Genomic DNA, 23,617 nt, shown 5'->3' with positions numbered 1-23,617 from the left:
AGCCTGTTTCAAATTTGGGCGTTTTGTCATGCATTTAGCCTGTTTCTCATGCACTCAGCCTGTTTCAAATATGGGCGTTTTGTCGTGCATTTAGCCTGTTTCTCATGCACTCAGCCTGTTTCACATTTGGGCATGTTTCTCATGAAAACCTGTGCCATTTAATGCTTGCCCCCACCCACGTTATGTTTTTTATTTCTGTTTGCCTGTCCTCCCCCGCCTGATTCTTCTTCTCCTTCACCTCTCCCTCACAGTCCTCTCCCTATTCTCTTTCCCACACCCCTGTCCTCCCCTCCCTCCCCTTTCTATACTCTTTGCACTTAGTATGATAGTAGCTTGCTTGTTTTTCCTTCCCCTCCCTCCTTGTTTTTTCTCCCCCTAACCCTCCGGCACGTTCTGAAAAGTCATGAGGCCTAGTACATCAGTTGCTTGTTTTTGTTCTTCTCCTTCCCTCTCTGTTCCCCGTCCCCCCACCTCTTGTTATACTCCAGCACTACCACAATCGTCATCAGGCCTAGTATGGTAGCCGCTTGTCTGTTTCATTCTCCTTCCCACCCCCACCCGTCCTCTTATTGTCAAAAGCTGTTGCACTATCTGAAATGCGGACAGGCCGAGTATGATAGTAAATTTCTCATTCTTAATGTATCAAGGACTTGTAAGAATGTCACTGTATTCTCTCTTGTTCCCTCCCTTCCTTGAAGCGATTTGAAACACATTGGGCCTCATTACAAGTGTGCCAGTCCGGTAACAACAGTGCCGGTAAGCCTACCAGAACCGTTGTTACCGGACCAGCATACTACGAGTCTGCGGGCAGGTGCCGTACCGCCCGCCAGGGTCAGACCTGGCGAGCAGAACGGCATCCGCCCACAGACTGTCACGGAAGCACCGGCACTGTTTAACACAGCGCGGTGCTTCCGTGCTCCCTATTCCCATTGAGTCCTATGGAGCTCAAATGGGAATGGGGATTTACATTTTCCGGCACCTGAGTTCACGGACTGCTGGGGCTGTAATGCCTGGCAGGGGAAAAAATTTGCAAGTCCGGCGGCAACCTGCCGGTTTTACCACCATGGTTACCGCCGGACTTGTAATGAGGCCCATTGTGTATACGTGCCATATAAATAAACAATCAATCAATCTTTATCTATGACTTTCCTGTGACAACTTAGCTCTTGCAACAATGATTGTTAACTCACTCTGTACTGCTGTACCGTTTGATATTACGAATGCGCCCAGATACCCCTGGGTTAGGTGCGCGATAAAAATACCCAAATAAATAAATAAACAAAGAGTGCTATAAATGAACAATAAATTAATCCCATCTCGTTCCAATCTGTACTCTAATGGAGTTGTTTAGCTTTATAGGTGGTACTCAAGCTCCACCTGACAACCAAAACTAGAAATCAAGTCAGCGACTCCAGAATACAGTGGGTCTGGCGATCGGTTCTATGGCCCTCACTCCGAGTAGGGCGATAAGGGATACCGGCCACCAGTAAGGAGACCGGTGCCGGTAATCCCTTACCGCCCTACTACGAGGTCCCTTAGGGGGTCCCTTCCTTAACGCCTGGTCTGACCAGGTGTTAAGGACGGGACCCGTTAAGGGACCTTGGCGCAAATAACGGGCTTGGCATACGCTGGCCTGTTATTTGCGCCCTCCCCATTCTCATTGAGCCGTATGGGGGCTCAAATGGGAATGGGGAATGGTTTGGTGAATGGGGACTTACCGGTCCCACCAAGGTCTGACTAGACCGGTAAGTCCCCATTGCACCAAACCGGACACGGTACCGTTATTGGTGGCAGTCATGGCGCAAATAGCGCCATGAATACCACCAACCTGGGAATGAGGGCCTATGTCATTATCTTGAATATTAAAGGTCACACCTAATAAAGACTGACTTTTTTGGACGATTTTGGGTGGCCATTAAAGGAATGGTTCGGTCAAAAAATGTTATTGCCCCTACGGGTCGGCCATGTCTTTTTAAGCCTAAGTCGCTCGATTTTAGAAAAATTTCCTATGGATCTTACCCAAGTTTTCGTCCATTAAACGCACGCGAAAACAGGCATCAGGGAGCTGCCATTTTGTGATAATCCTATCATTTCCCCCATAGCCCTGGCTGACCTGCTTTTGCGGCACTAAATCATATCCCCCGCCCCTGAGCCTGACATTATCAAAACATTCATATTCCCCGCCTCTCTCCGTGACGTTTCTGTGCTGCATAGGCAAACGCGCCCAGTCGTCTTCTACGCGACTTCACACAGAACCCAGAAACCAACACAGATCAACTCACAACACAGCGCGCCACAATTCGGAATATGATACTGTACTTTAAAATCAAACAGCAACACGGTACATTTGGTAAAGGACATTTATTTGACATTTTGGGGCCAATTCATAGAATTCGGTGCACAAGTGGCGCACGCGGCTGGCGCACAGTGTGCGCGTGCGGTAGTCTGCGCCAGCCGCGTGCGCCGAAACACATTCAGGCGCACAGCGTATTCATGGATTCCAACATCCACAACCAGCCGTGGCGCAGAGTGGCGCAGCGACCCTGCAGCAGCGTCAGTTACGCCCCCAAGAACGCCCCTCGCGCAGGGAAAAGCCATCAAAATCCCCAATCCAGCGCAAAGGGCAGCAGCAAACGCAGAGCGGGGAGCGTGTATTTCAGGGGTGTGCGGGTGTTCCCACACGCGATAGGCCTGGGTACGTGTATTACAGGGGTGCGCGAGAAATTCTACACGCGATTGGCCTGGGTACGTGGATTTCAGGGGTGCGCGAGAAATTCTACACGCGATTGGCCTGGGTACGTGTATTACAGGGGTGCGCGAGAAAATCTACACGCGATTGGCCTGGGTACGTGGATTTCAGGGGTGCGCGAGAAATTCTACACGCGATTGGCCTGGGTACGTGGATTACAGGGGTGCGCGAGAAATTCTACACGCGATTGGCCTGGGTACGTGTATTACAGGGGTGTGCGAGAAAATCTACACGCGATTGGCCTGGGTACGTGTATTACAGGGGTGCGCGAGAAAATCTACACGCGATTGGGCTGGGTACGTGGATTTCAGGGGTGCGCGAGAAATTCTACACGCGATTGGCCTGGGTACGTGGATTTCAGGGGTGCGCGAGAAAATCTACACGCGATTGGCCTGGGTACGTGTATTACAGGGGTGCGCGAGAAAATCTACACGCAATTGGCCTGGGTACGTGTATTCCGGGGGTGCGCGAGAAATTCTACACGCGATTGGCCTGGGTACGTGTATTACAGGGGTGCGCGAGAAAATCTACACGCGATTGGGCCTGTGCGAGTGGGGCAGTGTATTACGTGGCTGTGCGGGAAGTTGAAGAGGTGAATTGCCAGTGTGGGTCCTCCCAGGTCTCCCCTCTACCCCCTCCACGACCTCTGCAGGCAGCCCACACCACAGGGGACTACCCTGCACCCCTGGTCATGTCCCGCAGGCAGCCCATCCACCATGGGCATGCCCCCCAGCCAAGCCACATGTCCCCTTGCACCCCCACCCCCCAGCACCGTGGGGCACCTGCCAGCAGGCCCCCGACCATGTCCCACTCATGTCCCCTTGCACCCCCACCCCCCAGCACTGTGGGGCACCTGCCAGCAGGCCCCCAACCATGTCCCCTTGCACCCCCACCCCCCAGCAGGCCCCCACTCATGTCCCCCTGCACCCCCACCCCCCAGCACTGTGGGGCACCTGCCAGCAGGCCCCCAACCATGTCCCACTCATGTCCCCTTGCACCCCCACCCCCCAGCAGGCCCCCACTCATGTCCCCTTGCACCCCCACCCCCCAGCACTGTGGGGCACCTGCCAGCAGGCCCCCAACCATGTCCCCTTGCACCCCCACCCCCCAGCAGGCCCCCACTCATGTCCCCCTGCACCCCCACCCCCCAGCACTGTGGGGCACCTGCCAGCAGGCCCCCAACCATGTCCCACTCATGTCCCCTTGCACCCCCACCCCCCAGCAGGCCCCCACTCATGTCCCCTTGCACCCCCACCCCCCAGCACTGTGGGGCACCTGCCAGCAGGCCCCCAACCATGTCCCACTCATGTCCCCTTGCACCCCCACCCCTCCAGTCACCAGGGGCAGCCTCCACCAGGCCCCCACCCATGTCTCCCACCACCCCCACCCCTCCAGTCACCAGGGGCAGCCTCCACAAGGCCCCCACCCATGTCTCCCACCCCCCCACCCCCCAGCACTGTGGGGCACCTGCCAGCAGGCCCCCAACCATGTCCCACTCATGTCCCCTTGCACCCCCACCCCTCCAGTCACCAGGGGCAGCCTCCACCAGGCCCCCACCCATGTCTCCCACCACCCCCACCCCTCCAGTCACCAGGGGCAGCCTCCACAAGGCCCCCACCCATGTCTCCCACCACCCCCACCCCCCAGCACTGTGGGGCACCTGCCAGCAGGCCCCCACTCATGTCCCACCCATGTCCCCTTGCACCCCCACCCCCCAGCAGGCCCCCACTCATGTCCCCTTGCACCCCCACCCCCCTGCAGGCCCCCACTCATGTCCCCCTGCCCCCAGGTCCTGACGAAACGCAATCATGGCAGTAATGGGCAGCATACCCAGCACAAACACCCAGCCAAGGATTGCATCCACCCACATAGTAGATGCAATTACATGATACAACCCCAATGGCAAGTATGTAAATGAACACATGTCCGTCACACACACATACACAATGGGTGCAAGTGAATGTCAAAACCCATATCATGACATGCATGAAACCAATGAGAAAATACCACAAATGTAAGTAATAAATATATGTATTAAAGATGCAAATGAAGTAAAGAAATAAAACACACAACAATGGGGATGACAAAACAAATGGTCCATGTCCGAGAACTAATAGAAAAAATCAAAAAACAAAGGAATCCAAAAACTAATGTAGTCCAAAGCAAAATAATGGGGGGAAAAAATAAGGAAAAACCATTGCCTCATGGTGAACACAAATATAAATCCAACAAATGTTTTCCAAACATCAAACTATGTACAAGAATATCCCAGGGTCCATGAGCCCAACACCATAAATGAAACCTACTGCTACTAACTAATAAAAAAAATATATACAGAAAAGTGGCCATTGTCCGAGCGGTCCAAAAAAAACTTAAAAAATAAAGGAAACCTAACACTAACTAACTAAAGAACTATATACAATGGCAGCGGGCAAGTCCTGCGGCTCACTCTGTGATGTTGCCGGCCAGGGCATCATCGAACTCCATGTCGATGTCCTGGAGGCGGGACTCTGTCCTGGCCCCGAGGTCTCGCAGGGATAACCCCATGTCCAGCTCAAACTCCCTGCGAGCTTCCTCGAGGCACTCAGCCCGCCTCAACGCCCGACGCATGGAGAACTCCGCCCTGACCATGGTGAGCCGCTCCTCTTCCGCCCGCTGCCGCTCCGCACCTATCCGCTGGACCAACTGCTCCCACACGGAAGACACTACCATCCCAGGGTTCTCCTGCCCTCCGGCCGATGCCTGCCCCTCTGATCTTGATGGCCCGAGCCATGATGCCTCCCACGTCGAGCCTGCTGCTGCCTCCGACGCCACTGCCTCTGCCAGCACGACGGCATCCAGGATGATGGAAACCACCGACGCCGTCGTGCACGTGCCCTGCCCGATGATGCCGTCACATCCTCCATCTGCTGGGGTCCAGTTGCTGTGTTGTCCACCCCTGCTGGACCTCTGACTCCCGACTGTGGCAGGGATGGGATCCCCACCGAGCTGGCTGCATTGGTCAGGGCAGGTCCACAGGGGGCCCTGGTGGCATCTGGGCCGGAAGACGGCAAGGAGAACGACTGGCGTATAGTATCCACAGAGGAGGAGAGGGCCGCCAGATTGGCCGACACATGCAGGAAACCCCCGAACAGGGCCGATCCCAATTGGGCCACGTCGGCACGGTGCTCTTCGTGATGACGTGCGTGCTCCTCCTGGAAAGCACGCACGGCATCACGAATCACAGCCGTGCGCATCGCAACCCCAATCAGGACCTTCTCCACACGGCCAGGGGTCCCCTCGTCCGCAGGTGGAGGGGAGTCAGATGACATGGACATCCCCTCTACCTGCGGACGGGCCTGGGACGGGGCATCCCTGCTGGTGCAAGGTGGTGCACCCACAGGTTCAGGGACAGCGACATGCACAGGCCCCTCCACGGTGACCTGTGCTGTCTCCTGCCCCTGCCCCTGGACTGCACCACTTGCACCAGCAGGGATGCCCCCACCAGGCCCCATGTGCGCCTCAGTGGCGGCCTCCTCCTCCTCTGTGGAAACCACCAACCTGGATGGCTCCTCGCCGTCTACCGCCGTAGCAGGCCCCTGTGGGGGCTCACCCACCCCTTCCGCTGCAGCCGTGGGGGCATCCCCGCCGCCTTGCTCCACAGCGCCGTCTCCGCCCTCTCCTTCACTAGCCGCTGCGTACAGGGAGACATAGAACACAAGCATCAGGGTACTGTACAATGGTCCCCTAGACAGGAAGCAATAGCAGATGAGTGCCACTGTCAAAGTACACTTCCATCATGTCACACCACAACACATGTGTCAGTCCAGGCAAAACACACACAGTGACAGTCATGGTGCGTGCCATGGACATTTCAATGCATGTCCAATGGACTCTCGAATCATACAATGTAATGGGACTCACATGCATCATGGGTCATGCCTATTACATGCACACACTTCACCTCAGTCACATCCATCTGGCCCCGTACACCCCAATCACAGTGCATACAAGGATGACTAGGCTGCATCAGTGAATCTGTACATTGTCACAGACATGTGTCATGCATCCATGGCACTCACAAGTCACAGACACGCAGGTCAGGCACACAGACATGGATACCACATATGTATCTGGCATCAGCACCCATCCCTCGCCCCCACCCATGTCCAGGAACAGAGACTGCCATGCTCTCATGTGTGCAATCTGCACAGGGCTCCCCATGCCGCTTTCAAACACATGCAACAACCGTGCGGTTCACACATTACAGGTCGCACATGCATTCCCATGATGTCCCTGCACACATACATGCGTACATGGCCTATGTCACACATGCAGGCAAGTATCAGACAACCAGCACACTGCAACATGCCCTGTCTCACACAGCAATGCTTGGCCACTTACCGCTCAACTCCAGACGGGTCTCCCTCTCAAGGACCTGGGCGTGGAGCGCTGGGTGTGCGCGTTCCAGGACCCTCAACTGGATGGAACTCATGCGGCCCCGGCCCCCCTCCACGAGGCGCCGGGCCTTCATGAGGGTCCTGGACCTCAAGTCCTCCCAGCGCTTCTTGACCTTCAGGATGGTGCGGGTTGCCACCCCCTCCGCGTTGATGGCAACCACACAGTCGGCCCAGATCCTATCCCGTCCTTCCCTGTTGGCGCGGGACGATCCAAAGAGGGCATCATACTGCCCCAGGACTTGCTCCACCAGGACACCAACTTCGGTGGCAGTGAAGCTGGTGCCCCTCTACCCCTCTGGCCGGGGGTTGCCACTGGGGTCAGATGTGGATGTGCCCGACATGGCAACCCCAGGGGCAGGAGTGGGTGGGCAACTGGGTCCTGGGGCTGGGCTGTGGAGCGATGTTATTCGAGTCGGGAGTCTTCTGTACCAGCAGGGGTGGACACAGCAACTGGACCCCTGCAGATGGCTGATGTGCAGGCACCAAATGGCAGGGCACGGTGGCAGCAGGCAGGCAGGCAGGCAGGCAGCAGCAGATGGCACGTGGGAGGCTGCTCGGGGCACTGGGGGGCAGTGATTCGGCCTTCTGGGCAGGAGCGTGGTCTTCCGTGTGTTTTCGCGTGGCCAGCTTGATACGGAGTGATTTGGCACGTGAAAAATCTGCACGTCAGCGTGTAATTCGAGGAAAGGCCCTTAGCGCGTAAGCGCGTCAGCACGCGTACGCGATTTCATTGGACCAAAGGCCCTTACAGCGTAAGTGCGTCTGTGACGTTTTGCGCACGGGCGTTGCCCTGGCAGGGCTTGGAGATCCCGCGTGCCTTTATGTTCTGTACGTGCTTTTCGTGCGGTGCGTGTGTTTTCCATCCGTTGGGGTTCACACGCTATTACTTCACAGCGGGTGTTGGCTACGCGTTCTACTACACGCAAGGCAGACGGTGAGTGGTACCCCGCTCCCCCAGGCTATTCGCGTGCACGCGAACCCCTGCAATACACGCGCCCAGGCTATTCGCGTGTAAAACTTCCCGCGCACCCCTGAAATACACGCGCCCAGGCTATTTGCGTGTAAAACTTCCCGCGTACCCCTGAAATACACGCGCCCAGGCTATTCGCGTGTAAAACTTCCCGCGCACCCCTGAAATACACGCGCCCAGGCTATTCGCGTGTAAAACTTCCCGCGAACCCCTGAAATACACGCGCCCAGGCTATTCGCGTGTAAAACTTCACGCGCACCCCTGAAATACACGCGCCCAGGCTATTCGCGTGTAAAACTTCACGCGAACCCCTGAAATACACGCGCCCAGGCTATTCGCGTGTAAAACTTCCCGCACACCCCTGAAATACACGCGCCCAGGCTATTCGCGTGTAAAACTTCCCCCGTACCCCTGAAATACACGCGCCCAGGCTATTCGCGTGTAAAACTTCACGCGAACCCCTGAAATACACGCGCCCATTCCCGCGCACCCCTGAAATACACGCGCCCAGGCTATTCGCGTGTAAAACTTCACGCGAACCCCTGAAATACACGTAGCCCGCTCCCCCAGGCCCGATCGCGTGAGAAACTTCACGCGAACCCCTGAAATACACGTAGCCCGCTCCCCCAGGCCCGATCGCGTGGAAAACTTCATGCGAACCCCTGAAATACACGTAGCCCGCTCCCCCAGGCCCGATCACGTGAGAACGCAAACCCCTGAAATACACGTACCCTGCTCAATCGCGTGTGTAACTTCCCGCGCAACCCCGAAATACACGTGCCCCGCTCGCACAGGCACTATTGCTGTATGTTGCCACTTTTGTAATGTGCAGGGACGCTACCGCCTGCCTTCGTGTGGCGGACGTGTATCGGCTTGTGCGTGTCTTTCGCTGTGCGTGGCTTTGCCCTATTCGGTTCCATGAATACGTGTGGTTCGGGTGCGTGTGGGCGTTCCCTCTGCTTCCCTGCAGTACATCCCCAGTTACGCCCTTGTTTTCGCAAGTTGTTCCCCATTCCGCGCGTTACGCCCCGTGTTCTGCCCACTTTCTAGTGTATGCGCAGAGGTTGTGCGCTTTCACTGTGCGCGTCACGCACGTCTTTCGGGATGTTGCAGTGACGTGTGCGCCATGCACGGGTTTGGCGCACATCCCGAGGAAGACACGCGCAGGGACTTCCATGAATCGCACGCGTGCGCGTGCGCCTCTTTTTTTCCGCTTGCGCCTGCTTGCGCCTGCTTGCGCATGCTTGCGCGTAGATTTTCGGCGCACGTTTGTTCCATGAATCGGCCCCTAAATGTTTATAGTATATTCAGCAATTGCCATATGAACTCCGAATGCCATTTATTTTCTTTTAACTCTATCCGCAAATTCGTAAAAGTTTATCGTGAGTCACGCGCTGTTCCTTTATGGTACACAGGGTGTTGGTTTTCATTAAAAGAAGCACTTTGGTCGCACGTTAAACCACAAGGCTGTTCCATCAAATAGGCACTAGGCCAGCGGAAAGGTTGATATGTTGCTTCTAGCAGCTAGTACCGCGTAAGGGCATATGGGCCCTTGGCGATCGTCCCATAAAATCATCAAAATTGTGCAGTTGTTTACATTAAGCTGCAGCTGGCGGTTGAAAAAACCATCTGCCGGTGTCTGAAACTGGTGGCAGTAGCAAAAGGGAAGGATATACCTGTTTTGAAAACATAAAATTTATAATTAGTCTCGCCAGCCGATCTTTATTAATATTATTCATTTTATTTATTACGGCCGAGCTGAAACTATTTGCTTTCAAGGATAGTGCAATGGAGGATGTTCGGCTCTAAAATCAATGCGAAAAGTAACGAAATAAATCGAGGTTAGTACACAATAAGAAACGACTTTTTATCTACATGCGTGTGGAATGTGGACCTGCATGCCCATGTGCCCGCTACAAGGACGATCCCACAAACGTTTTCCAAGCTCTTCATTCATTCATTTATTCATGCATCCATTCATTAATTCTTCATTCCGGTATAAAAGCGTCTAAAGAGTTACTTACATTATATTTGCAATTTCCATTGTGTGTCTGCGTAATGTAGTCCGTAAATCCCACTGGCCCTCATTACGACCCTGGCGGAGGACCATGGTGCAATTTGCACCATGGTCCATGGCGCAGAGCTGCCAACTCCGCCATGGGGGTTGGCGGACTTACCGCCCCATTCCGACCTTGGCGGGGCGGTAAGTCCCCAATCCCCATTTACCCTTCCCCATTCCCATTTTTGCCCCATAGGGTATAATGGGAGTGGGGAAGGCGTTAATTACGCCACCGTAAATTACGGTGGCGTAATTAACAACAGGTCCCGTAGCGCCATGGATTTTTCCGCCCGGAAAAACCAGGCGAAAAAACCACCATGGCGCTACAGGAACTCGTAGTATGGCGGAAAGGTACGCCATGCATTACGCTGGCGTAAAACCCTTTCCACCAGGGTCGTAATGAGGGCCACTGTGCTCTTGACAACGGTTTTTCGTATACTGAACTAACATGAAACTCGGTCTAGTTTCAGAATTTTCTGCCTTATCGTCTCTTACGTTATTGCACCCCCTCCCTTCAAATGAAGTTCTTTTGGCATGGTCCCTGTCTCTCAAGGTCAAAAAACAATAGAACCTTATACTGCCAGTGCGAGTTGTGGGCCTCTTCAGGGCGCGAGCTGAAAATCAAAGCCGCTGACCTTCACTAGAAATGAGCATACATTCTTTCTTTGCAACATCCCGTAGTAAAGCCATCTGTGAGAACTTGAAGTTTCGAATCCATCCATGCACTGAGCCTCAATGTGCAAATGCGAACTGGCTTCTCTCCCATCTGCAACGGCTCGCTTGGCGCGTTCTAAGGCCCCCAATTTTGTCTTCGCTGTCTGCGAGCTTTGAAGCCCCAAAGAGCCATAACTATTGAGACTTTTCATTTTTTGGGGAAGGTCAGGAAAAGTATAAAGTACCCGAGGAGTTGAGTTGAAAGTGAGATTTATTGTTTTATTATTTGCAATATGCAAGCCTCCCCTCGGTTAACAGTGTGCAGCATTCACAAGAGATTGCGAAAATTAGTTACATCAACAAAAATATATACAAACACATATAGACAAGGTCAGCAATATGAGGTGAATAGAGAGAGAATTCAAAGATGACACCCAGGTTGTGAAGGTAAGTGTTAGGGTTAGCGTACTTTGTATGCACACTGTACAATAACATTTATTTACAAAAAGACAATCGTATTACAATTATTTAAACCGGGATTTGTACTTCACAACCAGCTCTCCTTTGGGTGGACATGGCACAGTGGCAATGTTGGGTGGCAATGGATCAGTGCTCTGCACAGAAACGTTCAAAATTCCATATCTGTGCTTCTCTAATACAGCAACAATAAGGCTTTTGACAAAGTCGAACTCCATTTCCTCATAGACTGGTTTGATCACCCGTAGTCCTAGATTGTTCATGGCCAAGATTCTCGTTATGGGCCAAGACAGCAAGTAGAGTCCTATGTCTCATACCCTGTATGCTGAAATGCAAGCGCTTTGGCCAGTACTTTAGGCACATATTGTGGAAAAATGTGACAGAATTCTGTCAGTCCCCTCAAATCACTTGATAGAGTTTTATCGAAAACAATCTTCTCAATGGCTTTGTGTGTCGGTGAAGATGGATTCAACCACTTCTTCTTCCGTGCCTCCACTGGGACAAAGGACCATGTTCACATTGGTGGAAATGTAGGTTTTCTGACCAGCGGTGAACGTTGGCACAGTGGTGCATCAGTGACTGCCATTTTTCAAGTAGTATTTCCACTGACCCTTCACAAGTTTTGGAGCTCCACCAAAGATGGTTGCTGATAGACTGGGACCACTCTGAAATACTTTCCAAACCTTTTTTTTTCCCTGCAGCCGAGATTTTCTTATTGATTGATTTAGCAAGATGCCATACGTCAAATTGATGTTTAATATGTGGGAACTGCTCTCTCATTGTCTTGGCAATTGAAACGTGTCTGTCTGTGGCTTTGAGGTCGATGTGCATTCCCCTCGATTGTAGATATTCCACTGATTTTATAAATCCTAGTTTCTCCATGGCCACTGAGGATGTACATTGTGTTACCTGCACGACCACCGAACTCACAATTTTCTTACTATACATGTCCTGAAAGTGGTAGGTGCAGTACTTGGCAGAAAATCCAGGGCTGTCGCACTGTCCATCGCCGGCTAGCCTGAATCGTTTGCCTTCGAATGTACTTGCTAGAGACAATTGTTCAATTTTCCAAGCATCACTAATGGCCAGAAACAGATAATCATGTTGGTATTTGTAGTACTGCGTTTTTGAAATGAAATGGAGTCCCACAAACTGAAAGAAAGACTTTAACTTTCTAAAACTAGAGCCACTAAAAAGTGATGCAGCTGCACACAGTAGATTGCCTGCTGGCAGTTTCCCCAGCATCGGTTGTGCAGACCATGAGAACGTATGATGTAATCTACAGGCGGCATGTATTGTGACGTTACTGCCTTGTTTTTGACGAGTCACATGAATCAATGGCTTCCCACATACTTTCCCTCTGACGGAATGCCCACATTTCAGCATACTTATAATATCCATCAAACAACTGTCGAATACTGTGTATTTGCCCTCTTTCATTAGACTGTCATCCTGCATCAAAGTTGTTTCGGCCTGTGACGTTGTGGACATATCACCACATTTGAAAGAAATATCGCTGCTGTCAAGTTCTGATGCGTCAGTGAATGCTGCTGCTGGTTCATTCTCTCTCATTTCAACATCTGCTACCTCAACATTGATGGGCGAACACAACAATGTCGACAGCTTTTTTGCTGGCAATTTTTTGGCTGGTGTAGATTGTGTGAATTGATCTGCGACTACTTCAGAGCTATCTTCAATACATCCAGTATCATGTTGTTGCTGTGGTGCGGTTGTACTGTAGCAATGGTCCAATACAACTTTGCCGGATTCTCCGGACACATTCATTTCATGTTCTGGCCATTGGGCATGAGCATCCCGAGTCTCAACACGCCGCGTCTGAATTAATAGTTCCTCCATAGCCTCCATAGTGTAAATGGTCTGGCAAGCAACATCTCTCATTCGCTTCACTGTCTGTGTATGTATAGTTCGTAGACCCACGGGTAACTAGAGGACAGATTGGAAAAGGGATGTTCAGTTTAAACACAAGATAAAGTATAGTACAATTGACTGGAAAGAAACATAAAATAGTCCCCAGCACAAAAAAAGTTCTAAAGTTATGAACTGTTTGTAACTAACCTTATTTTTGTTTCTTTTCTTTGCAACTTTTTTGACTCGACCTTCAACATCTGCACGCTGTTGCTCCGATGCGTATCTGCATGTCTCCCCTTCCTCTTGCGCTGCAACGACTATATTTTCTGTATCCGCATAGACAGCACGGAATGATGCTCCATCGACTCCCTGAAACATAGTATTTTCATTACTGTGCATCAAAATATTGTTATCATAAAACACACGTGAGGACGAACACACATGTACATCTCAATAGCCAAACACGATTTAAACATTGTGTGGAACAATCAAACGACAAGTATTCGAGCTCTGATGACCTAGTTCGATGGAGCTGTCAGTATCCATACCTCTGGCTCTGCATGGACTGCCACGAATGTTTGTATTGAAGAGGAGGCATGAGCAACTCCCTGAAACACAGTACTTGCGTTAGTATGGTTTTCAATATTGTAAACATAACACACACTTGGGGTCGACGGCACAGGTACATATAAAGAGATAACCACAAATGTTGCATTGTCTAAAAGAATCAAGGAATATTTATATATGATCAGATTTAATCGACTTATTTCTCCGATTTCTTTACATCTGCATCATCTAAATGGAATCTTGTGATTGTAGTGGAAGCTCCATCGTCTCCCTGAAACACAGTACTTTTGTTAATAGGGAAGAAAGTATAGCAAATGGAATCACGTTATATGATCACGCTCGATGGAGCTGTCAGTATCCATACCTCGTGCTGCTGAAGAATATCTATGGATGTTGTAAATGTGGTGCGCACTTCCGAAAGCTGTTGCGCCGATTCGTATCCGCATGGTCCCGCTTCTCCTGGAATTACTTGAATGTCAGGCTCTACATCAAGTGCGTGGGTTGACGCTTCAACAACAACTGCCTGAAACATAGTATTTGCATTAGTAAGGATTACAATTTTGAAAACACAACACACACTTGGGGTCGACCGCACAGGTACATAACAATGGCTAACCACGAATGAAACATGGTGTAGAACAATCAAACGACAAGTGTTCCAGTCCTGATGATCACGGTCGATGGAGCTGTCAGTATCCATACCTTGTGCTGCTGAAGAACATCTAGGGCTGTTTTCAATGTGGTGGACGCTTCAGCACCTCCCTGAAAGACAGTATTTGCATTAGTATGGATAACACTAATCAAGCACCAGGGGACGACAACTAAGGTGTATATCAATTGGAAAGCACTAACCAAACAATTGGTAAAATAATCACATGATACATAAAAACTATTACTTGACATGCATAAAACAAGTCTGTAGCGGAATAGCCAAGTATGATTACCTGATACGCGCTAGAAGTGGTTGATAACTGCGAGCACGTCACGGAAGTAGAATGTTCTTGCTTCAGATTCAAGGGATAGTCAAGAAGTTGTAAAGGTAAATTATTGTTTGATAATGAAATGCCAATATTTAAAATTGCCATGTAAGGAGACAAAATACTTGAGTAATGCGCAATATAGCACAGTTCCCTGTGCCCATGTATAGATTTCATGTGTGGGTTATGAGATCTAAAAATAATATATTGATAAATGTCATTATTCAAAAAGCTATACACTCATATCAATGTCGAAAGTATTACAAATTGGAAACAACACCTAAAATATCAATGAATCCATTCAGCTACCTACACACTACCGCAAGGCCTAAAGCTAAAAACGGACACTTGACTCAACAGTGGCGGAATGTGGACGAATAGAGTGGGAATAGCGTTTGCGAGCAATTTTCGTGTCGATCGCCATTTATTCTTCTTTGTTACGCAAAATGTGGTGTACATGTTCGAGGGAAAGTGCCGGCTGCAGATGAGGTATCGATCACCCCTCTTGTCCTCAAAGACTTGTTGGATTCTACTTTCCAGCTCATCCAGTGGATATCCGCAATGTCTGACACATTCTCTTATTCAATCAACAGTTTTCGGGGATACATGCATTGTAGTGCCTTCAGATTTAGCATGGGTCTTCGAAGGGCAACCGCTAATCGAACAGGCAGGCATTGTTGAAAATTCTGAAAAGTAAATATCAAGATTATTATAAAACCTTGATGAATAAAAATGTCACAAAAAAGTAAATGAACCATACCATGCTCAATGCAAGGTTGGTTTTGGTCGCCGAAACTATACCAGTTCATCATGTGCGGCTTAGTATTTGCATAAGTTACAGAAATGTTTTAAATAATGTGACTAAACTCTGAACATGTGACTGGTCCCTTGGATGTTCTGTCTTGCACGAAAAGGAGACATGCTTACAATATAGACTGGACCCCCGAAGGATGCAATTCGATGACAATTGACACAGATGAAAATAAATAGATCTATTGATAGCATAACAATTGAAACTCAAGTCAATAGCAATGAGACCAATGACCATAGCTCTATTGGGTACTGTAATCGCAAATAGATAGAAATGTAAAAATGACCGAAATATGACCAGGATACATGGCCTTACCTTGACCAACAAACAGTTGGATTCAGCAGGCCGAGCAGTATGTTGCAGGAGAACAGGTAGATGGCCACAGGTAGCACACTAACGAGTTTGCTCGAAGCGGTCACAGATAGCACAACGACGAGCAGTTTAGCATAGATCTCAGTGCTTCTCAGGTAGAAGGTTCAGGAGTTGACTAGCAAAGCACAAAGATGTTCTCATGAGACATATCAAGTGGTTTATAAAGTATTAGAAACAGGGATTTGTTTGTGAATGAATGACGTGTGTATGTCGTGGTATTATGTGGTTTGCAGGGGGGCGGCCTGCCTCAGGGGAGGCCTGCCTGGAGACACGGGGTCTGAGGAGGCCATGTGAGTGATGGCCCCTAGGCGTGGGATACCTTTTGAAGTGTACATGCTGTTTGGCACCTTGGCCATTTGCGCCCGTGACAGCCCCCCATGCCAGCGCTCATCCCCGGGTGCGAACCGCCTTTGATAGAGGGGGTGGGATGGATGGGCCTGGGGCGTGCAGGCAAGTGTGTGGGAGCAAGGGGCCATCAGGCCGCTCTCATCCTTTACTTCTCAGTAGAAACTCGTACCAAGTGCCTCCAGTAGTGGGTTCGCCCCTTGCCTTTATGTGATGTTAACTTTGGATGACATTTGCGTAGATGGGACCACTGAGCAGGACACGGGGCATCCATTGCTGTACCCCCTTTCCACCCCATCTTGGTGACCAGGCCTCACTGCGCAGAGCACATGGCCCTCACCCTCGTTCCCATTCTGACTGCTCCAGAGGTATTTGCAACAGCTAATAAATGTAACACATCACTCTTCCTCTGAGATCACGGTCCTGCATGTGAACCAGCCTGAACTAAGCACATAGCTCGTTCATCTCCCCAAACGTGTCCTCGCCCACGCACCCTCGCCAGTGGAAACTTACTGCCATTCTGACCCTGTGTCCCTGCAAGGTATTCTCTTCATGTGCCAGCCCACTGACCACGCCATGATGCCCACCTAGCAGATCCCCAACTAACATTAGACCCCTACTGCAGTATATCGTTGCCTATCAATAACAAATGCCACATACCGGAGATTCTTGTGAGCACAGACCCACACTTCAAACAGTGCATTATAGTGGTCAAGACCCTTAACCTAAGGCCTGTATAATCCAATGTTAATTGATAGTATAGATATATGTGTGACTTTTATAGAGACACAATCGACTGAAAGACTTTGAACAAGTGTTATTTAGTGCATGCATTATTGAGAATATATTATGTTAGCTTAGATAGTGACCACCCTGCTTCACAGCGACCTGACCTTCGCCCATTCGGAGCACAGATGTCTGACGTCCATCCTTGAATGGAGACACACTTGATTCATTTAAAAAATCAAAACAACCTTTGTTAAAATCTATGTGCTGTTTTATTTTGTATCTTATTTTGATGACACAAAAATACAAGACTTTAAACATTGTACAGGTCAGGTTGCAGCACAGCGAGAGAAAATCCCCTGTACTGACCGCTGTCACTCGGGAACGTTTCTCTTATGGCACGAACGGCACAGGCGGGTATCACTCTTCGAACGCAGTGTCCAAGCCTCCCGTGAAGCCACCATGTAAAGGAACGATAGGCCATCAGCCTGTACCACCTGTGAAAAGGAATGAAACAAACTGTTTTTAAGTTTAATAAACGTTTGTTGTCAATGACAATTCTTGTAACTAATGGCATTCTGCTCGGACAAATGCTATCTAGACACTGCACACTATTGAACAACTTTCATGCGTTACAATGATATATATATGTAATTTTGGACATAGTAGAAGACCATGAAATAGGAGTGGCATGACAAGCAGAGTATACTTACTCGTTACTCGGATTACGAGGACGAACAGTTGCGCGAAGTTTGTGCATAAGCACCATCATTATCCTCAACACGGACCGTGTGAGGCAGGCTGCCCTGAAGTCTGGCAGCTCGGTGATGCATTGCGGTCGTGGCTCGCCTTCCAAAATGTAGGCCACGCATCCCGAGTTTTCACAGCAGCAGCAGTTCTCGTCCTCGGTTGGCATTAGCGCGCACCGATTGCATGTGCACCAGGTTGAAACACCGTCCATGCGACTAGGTTCATGCTCTTCAGCTGTTGAATCGTCCTCCCAACTGCCGTCCAAAGACCCATCGTTTCCCTTTCCAGTAGTTCCTCCTCGGTATACTCGGGCTCGTACATGTAGGGCATTATTGTAGCCATTGTGTGTTAAACAAACTAAAATAATTTATAGCGGTGGTACTGGTATCTGTTCACACGGGCTACAAGCAACGAAGGTAGCTGACCAGAGCACAGAAACGAGTCACAGAATACTCAAAGTAACACAGAGAGAGGAATGGAATCGAAAATCTGCTACTGTGTGTTGTGAAACGGTCTGTTTATACTTATTGAGGAAAGAGGCGTCCTGCCATTTCCATGGTGACACGTCATTAGCTGAAGCGCAGCGAATGTTGACACAAGACGTGCTTTGGCGTTGTGAAATGGGCGGTACGCGTCTGCTGATGACAGGCTCAGTGCCGCAAAAGCAGGTCAGCCAGGGCGATGGGGGAAATGATAGGATTATCACAAAATGGCAGCTCCCTGATGCCTGTTTTCACGTGCGTTTAATGGACGAAAACTCGGGTAAGGTCCATAGGAAATTTTTCTAAAATCGAGCGACTTAGGCTTAATAACACATGGCCGACCCATATGGGCAATAAAAAAATTTGACCGAACCATTCCTTTAATCTTTAAAATACTCAAATTCCTCCCCCTCGCCCCCATGAAACGGGGGTTTCACCCCTGAACCCCGCTTCAACCTCTCCCCCAATCCAACCCGCCTCATACTCAGACACACCTTTTACCCAGCACCCCCTTACATACTAAAACACTCAGAAACACACACACGCAGACACACTCCTCCCTCAAACCCCCTCTCCACCACAAACACTGTCCTCTTTCATACACACACGCACGCAAACGCACACTTACCTGTAACCTGTCTTGCCCTGCCCATCTCGGTCAGCCTTTCAGCCCCTGCGCGCATCTGTGTGCAGCAGGGGGGTGACAGTTCAGATTTAGAAAGACCGCTCTGAGTGTTCTCAGAGCGGTCTTTCAAAATCATTTTTTTAAATATATTTTTTTAAAAGGTCTTTTGACATAGAACGCTGGCAATCATCTGACCGCGTGACTTATCGATTTTGTAGAGTTCACAACTACATGACTAGTGTTCACTCAAGCACAGAGATTGCATTATTATTGACTGTGGATAGAGCAATTTCCCAGAGTGCTTACAACCTGCCGGTGGAATAAGTTCCCACAGCTCTGTATATCTAGGTTTTTAGTTCCTTTATCAAAACCGAATCCCTCTTCAGGTCTCCTATTCAGAGGTCGAAGTGAGCGGGAGCCATCGAGAACTCTAATTTAATTTTGTATTCTTAACATTTCTCACACTTTTTACAACCGCTTTAACCATTCTAGAATGGTTCTTTTTTTAAGTTAAAACATACCTCTTCATTTTACCACCCTATGACTGTTTTTTTTTTTTTTTTTTTTTTTTTATTTAAAATTTTGTTTTTGATGCAAACGCATCTTTACAAAATATCAATACAGCTCATAATAAAAACTTTACTTTCAAACATTATATCCAAAAAGAAAAATTTAGAAAGATTCCATAATTCAAATGCTAAAACAGAAGAGCCTCTTAGCGAGGTAAATATCTTGTCACATGTAGAAACAGTAAATGAGGAAATACATCTATTGCAACATAAACTTTACATTACAATTGACACATTTAAAGCAGCTTCAATAATTTTTACCAAGCGAACAGTCGCAAGAATAATAGAGTTGCAAGATCCCCATATGCAACGAGACCAAATTAATTCTCTCCCAATTTCAGAATTTGTAAGGGTAAGGGCAGTAAGAATAGATGTTCTGTCAGTCTCAAAGCACGGACAGTAAAGAAAAAGATGTTTTAAAGTTTCTGGAATATTAGCGTTCTTACAAAATCTACATGAAATGTCTTCCATAAAATTAGTAGTTTTCACCCAGTGTTTTGTTTGTACCTTAGTGTGTAATAGGTCTAAACGAAAACGCATATACTGTGTTCGAGTTTCAGCACTGGGACAAAGCACCAAATAAGAAAGGCGCGGAACTTGCTTGTGTCTAAAAGACGCATATTCTGAAAATGATGAGTAATTGGCAATTTGATCGCACGTAGTTGCCCAATCGTTCCAAAATAAGCGTTTGTGTGCAGTAATTATTTTATCTTCTAATTCATTAGCAGTTATATTTATACCACCAAGTATAGAGTAGATTCGCTTCTGAAAGTTCCCTATTGACCTCGGATGTGAAGTCTGGAGCATCAAAAAGAGATCTTCATAAAGAGAATTCTCTAATGGAAAATTCATTTTTGCGAAAGTTTTCAGGATACGCCAGTTATAACGCGCTGCCAATGAACTAAGCCCTAATTCATGGCGCAGAATGGCATTAGGGAGATACACTGGCAATCCTAAAGTTGTCTTCCATAGTTTAGCTTGGAGTTTGTCCAGGAAGGACGATAGGTCAATCAGACATAAGTCGAGACCATATAAGATGATTGGTTCAACTTTCTTTAGATAAAACTCAAATAAGGGTACCAGAGAAAACATACAATATTTTTGAAAAATGAATTTCATTTGATTTTGCAAAGGGATAATTTTTCTACACAATGTTTTTTGCCAAAAAAGGGCAGAAGAGTTGTTAGCAAGTAAATAACCTAAATATGTAGTCTGAGTCACAATTTGAAGGCGATTCTGATTGACATGCCAAACATATTTTCGCAACTTTTTCTTAGAGGTAAGAATTAAAATGTTGGATTTTGCAAAATTTATCGTAAGATTATTTGATATACAAAAATGATTAAAGATTTCAAGTTTTTTCTGCAGACCAGAATGAGTACTATCAAAGAGTAGCACATCATCAGCGTATGCTAACCACGAGATTTTAAGGTTTCCAAGCCGAACCACGTTAGTTTGTGACAAATCCCAGAGTTCCTCTATGTCAGATAGATAGAGGTTAAATAATGTTGCCGCAAGGTTACACCCTTGTTTCACACCTATCGACGTGGGTATATCCGCAGTCACTAGCCCAGTAGAAGAAATGCGTACCTTAAATGAAGTTTGGTAATGTAACAATGCTATAAGTGCGACCAAAGATGATGGAAACTTCAGTTTGAGCATTTTTTCCCAAAGTTTACTGCGAATAACGCAATCAAATGCGGAGGAAAGGTCCAGTGACGCAATAAAAACGGGTCCACTAGAAACACTGTGCGCCCCCGCTATTAGATGTGCCAAAATAGTTGCGTTTAATTGAGTTCCCATATTTCTTCTAAAGCCCGTCTGGGCTTTATTTAATATACGTTTTTGCACGATATGTTTTTCTATGTCTTGCAGAAGAAGCAGTGCAAAAACCTTGGCAGCAACATCAATGAGTGCAATGGGCCTAAAATTTAATGGGTTATTTAGCGGCCCTTTCTTGTGTAGTGGAATGATAATAAAAGATGTCCAAGATATTGGAAGCTTTTTTGAGACAAAGATAGATTGAAAAATCTTCAATAGTGCGGTAGCCCAAAAGAGGGGATCATCCTTAATGACACATGGTGGCAAACCATCTGGGCCCGCACATTTTGAGGGTTTTAGTTTAGATATGGCATAGAGGACGTCTTCTGTATCCCAAGGACAGAGCGAAGGAATGTGTGAAATTAAAGCCTTTATATCAACTTCATTGAAGCATTTTGGTAAGAGATATTTGCGTTGGAAGAAAGCAACCCAGGAATTGCCATCCAAGGCAGATTCGAACGAGGGTTGGGTGTTGTTATTAGTTCCCCTAAGTAATTTCCATATGTCACGGGTATTCTTATTGCAAATCATTCTTACAAGGTTTTGATTCTTAGTTAGATGGAATGAAAAGCGTACAGCTTTTATTTTGTTTTTATGAAGCCTTACTATGGCTTTTTTAGCATTTAGATAATTACTGCTCTTCATGTAGGTGAGTTGATTTTTCAAAATTCTTAAAGCAGTATTTCTTTCATGCTTTAATTTACATATTCTAGTTGAAAGAAGGTTTTCCCTACATGATGTAATGTTTTGATTGATAGAAGCATTTGCAATATCAACTAAGTGACGTTGTATCATATGCAAATTCCATGCTAAAATAATCTGTGAATTGTTGTCATCATGTAGGGAAATAGGCCACCAATCACGATTTACAAGGAAAGTTAGTTGGCGGCAGGTTGTAATGTTCCATCTAATAGACAATAATTGTCGATCGCTATGTACTAGGGCTAATGTTTTCAGTCTGTCACAAGACGCAGCTTTCATGGATAAAGTGGTAGACAATATGGCATGATCTCCATAAACTGGGAAATGAGTTCTGATTGGATCCAACAATCCTGATAGTTGTGTTGACACCACAATATAATCAATAGAAGATTGTAAATTTCCCCTCTTCCATGTAGAACAAGAAGTTAGACATTGTGGTTGTATTACAACAAGATCCCAATGTGTAAAAAATTGTGCCCATTTTTTACCATTTGCACATGCGATTTTAAAGTGAGTAGAGGATTGGTTCTGCGTAAAGCAGATTGTAGGATCATATAGATAAGCATTAAAGTCACCACAAATGATGACCATAATGTCTGGCAGCATGCAAACAATATTTAGCAACATATCATTTAGGATGTGTAAAGCAGAATCCAAAGAAAGGGAGTTTGGATTCCAATATAAAGAAACTAACAGAATGCTTGTCTTTTCAAAGAGATCAATGTCAATAATTGTTGCCAGACATAATCGGTTGGTAAATGTTTGAGATATGGTAAATAATAGTTTGTTGTTAATTAAAAGAGTAAGGCCTCCACTTGGACGACCAGCTAAGGGATGAAAAGCAACATTGTGTATAGTAGTAAATCCATCAAATTGAAAATCATAACAGTTCATTGTTTCCTGTAAAAAAAAAATAGAAGGCAGATCTTCATAACACTTATTGCCATACCATGTTAACAAGTTGTTAAAACCACAACAATTCCAAGATTGGATAAGGATATAGTTACATTATGATTTCGTAGTGGAAGTAGAGTTAGAATTGGGAGTCCCCCTTGAATCAACTGCTGGCATTAAAGGCAAAATACCCAACAGACCATTTAGCGCAGAAGTCAAAAGGGCTATGTTTGCCAGAATTTTTTCATTTTCCAAAAGAGGGGATAGAGCATTATCACCTACAGATTTAATTTTTGGTGGCAAAGGGGGTTCGAATTCCAGAAACTGCATCGCTCTCTCAAGAGAAGAGAAAGCATGCAGTGTAAGCCCCAGAAAGCTTAGATCGAGATTATGTTCCCAAATTACTTTTGCAAATATCGGTGACATAACCTTACATAACATCCTGTTGTTATTAATTAGGGGGAGCTTTATCCAAACAACATCAAGAGAGATTAAATTACGCAGTGCTGGAATTTTATAAAGCGAGTTCATTAGAAATGAACGATTAATAGGCACTAAGCCATTTATCTGGGGGTTACTGGACCATCCGATTAGGGTTTGCATATCCTCAGGAATATCGTTAAAGGAAAAAAATTCCTTATCATCTGTTGATGAAGTGGAAGAAGAAAGTGCTAATGGCACCTGAGATTCCACGCATGGAGATCCATGTACAATATGGGAGTGGCCAAGCGTCACTACTGGTATAACAGGGGGTGCAAA

This window comes from Ambystoma mexicanum, chromosome 1p (genome assembly GCF_040938575.1).
Source record: "Ambystoma mexicanum isolate Mex_15411 chromosome 1p, UKY_AmexF1_1, whole genome shotgun sequence".
NCBI classification, from domain to species: Eukaryota; Metazoa; Chordata; class Amphibia; order Caudata; family Ambystomatidae; genus Ambystoma; species Ambystoma mexicanum.
Note: the sequence above shows the minus strand (reverse complement) of the source record.